The sequence below is a fragment of the Halyomorpha halys genome, unplaced genomic scaffold, assembly GCF_000696795.3.
Source record: "Halyomorpha halys isolate HHAL.00 unplaced genomic scaffold, Hhal_1.1 Scaffold68.1, whole genome shotgun sequence".
In the NCBI taxonomy this organism is placed as follows: domain Eukaryota; kingdom Metazoa; phylum Arthropoda; class Insecta; order Hemiptera; family Pentatomidae; genus Halyomorpha; species Halyomorpha halys.
In genome coordinates, this window is record NW_027116161.1 from 1,524,969 (window position 1) to 1,527,278 (window position 2,310).

Sequence of the window (2,310 nt, forward strand, 5' to 3'; positions counted from 1 at the left end):
CCCCCCGACAAACTTCTCCAATCATTAATCTACGGTCAACTATCTACACCTCATTAAAATATATATCACTTTTTTTTTTTGTTTATTTAGATTAGAATTAACAGTATCTGGGGGAAAAAATTATAAACTATAGTTTCATAACTGTAGATTTATTTATTTATAGAAAGGTGCCCCTTAACCAATTTATTGTTTGTTTTTCTTAAACTATCACTTTTTGTACTTGATGTAATGTATTTGATCGTATCGGCTAAATGGAATAAAACAAGAACAATATTTTTTAAAAATAAAACAATTTCTTCTATGCTCTTACCTGCCTTGAGGTCGAAAATTAGAACACCATTGAGCTTAATTTTTGTCCTGAAGGCAGATAGGTGGATGGATGAATTGGTGAAATGGTGAAGGTAGGATGGTGAAACAAATTAACGACAAACAATTATCAAAACAAAGATGCGAATTTACCTTATTTTTTTCCAATATCCACAGCTTTCCAAGGATCACTATTAAAACTGATTAATTTTTACTTCCACATTCAAAGAGGAATTTTGCAACAGTGGTACCACCTGTAAGATAAGGATGCTAAGTATCGATTTTTGGTCATGTATCAGATCTTAAGATATTCACATGATTTGAACAATCAACTAAGTGATGTTACTACCATGTCCCAGTGCCAAGAATAAGGTTAGTGAATATGAGGAGATGGTTAGGGGTGCAATCAGTGAAGAACACAAATAAGTAAAATTTATTTATTAGTGTCAACGTTTCGGCAAAATTTCAGGCCTTCATCAGGACTAAGAACAAAAAACAAGATAACAACCATACTGAATAAAAGGAAATACCTGAAAATAAGAAGATAATAAATAATATAGATACATAAGTAGTATTGGAAGAAAATGCATAGTATGAGTATTATAAGATAAAAGGAGTAAAAGAATACAGTAATATTAAAATCATGAAAGAGGAAAGAAAAATAAAATAATATACTTATGAAAATCTAATAAATAAATATATGTACAAAATGAAAATTATTTAAAATTAAAATTATGAAAAAGTGAGAAAGAAAACATAAATGAGATTAATTAAATATATAAGTAAAGTAACAGAAATAAAAAAATAAATATAAAGTTATAAAAGCCAAAAGTACAATTGCCGATGTGAGAAATAAGTGGAGAAAATAATTTAATGATGTGTATGAAGAGTAGAAAAGGTGGTAAAAAAAAGGTTAACTGTAAATATAAGAAACATACTGAAACAAGCAAAAGTAAGGCAATACTAATTGGAAATAAGATTTATGCCTAACTAAATATTGCAAATAAGTACAGGATATATAAACGTTAATGGAATAAAGATTGAGCTAAGCTAAAAGCCGAAGGTTCAGTGGAGCTAATCGGTAATCATGTGTAAAGGAAGGAAAATTCAAAAAAGTAAAAATATCTAAAAAAAGCTGATATAAGAAGAAATTAAGGTAAAAGTAAGATAAATGAAAGGAGACAGCAAATACTTTCTTTTAATTAAAAGTTAAAGGATGTAAAAAAAATATAAATAACTAAACCTAAGAGCAAAATAATTTACAAGGTGGCATTAATGGTAAAAGAATGACTAAAAAAGAAAGAAGGGGTGAATTGGACTTAAAAGAGACAAAAAATTAATAATGTAAGTAGTTTTATATTTACATATATTTTCTAAGAAAATACGATGTTCTAAATTATGGGCTAGGCATCTATAGAGGGAACAAAGAGTATTAAATTAAATAAAGAGGATTTTAAGAATGGGAAAGACAAATTAGATTGGAAAGCAGTGGAAAGAACAAAGTAATAACTAACTAAACAACTAATTGGTAAATAATTTACTAACATAATGCTAGAGTTGTATACAATATCCGTAAAACGGCGATGTATCATTCATGAAATTTATTGATCTGAAAGTACAATAGATCTTATTTCAAAACTAATATGAGTAAGTGTCTATCCCAAAGATAATTTTAATCACTGAGAAAAATACAATCTGTAATACATATTCAATTATTCCACTTCATTTCAGTAAAGACATGAGAAACCGATTGCAGCTAACAAAAGGTGCACCAACATTATTAAATTTAATAACAATATAGGCAGTAATAACCAAGATTTATAAGATTATTGATACAATAAAATATAAAATAAACTAACAAAGGGTGTTATTTTTAGAGGATAGGTTTTTTTTTTTTTTTTTTTTTTTTAACAAGCAATACTATTTCTTGTGACAGTCTGTTTAGTAGCTAATAAGTACTTTGTCCTCAATATTTTAAGCTAATTCAACATGAAATTTTAAAAC

The 2,310-nt window shown here is 27.2% G+C and overlaps 1 protein-coding gene across 3 annotated transcripts in view; it reads right to left on the reverse strand.

Annotated features, from left to right (window-relative positions):
• LOC106692720 (protein arginine N-methyltransferase 1) overlaps nucleotides 1–2,310 on the reverse strand; it is a gene marked incomplete at its 3' end in the record, with an annotated part of 34,643 nt that overhangs the window by 21,426 nt on the left and 10,907 nt on the right. For 2 of the 3 annotated variants that reach the window (XM_014438830.3, XM_014438832.3), the window contains 1 exon segment: nucleotides 460–560. 3 annotated transcript variants of the gene reach the window in all.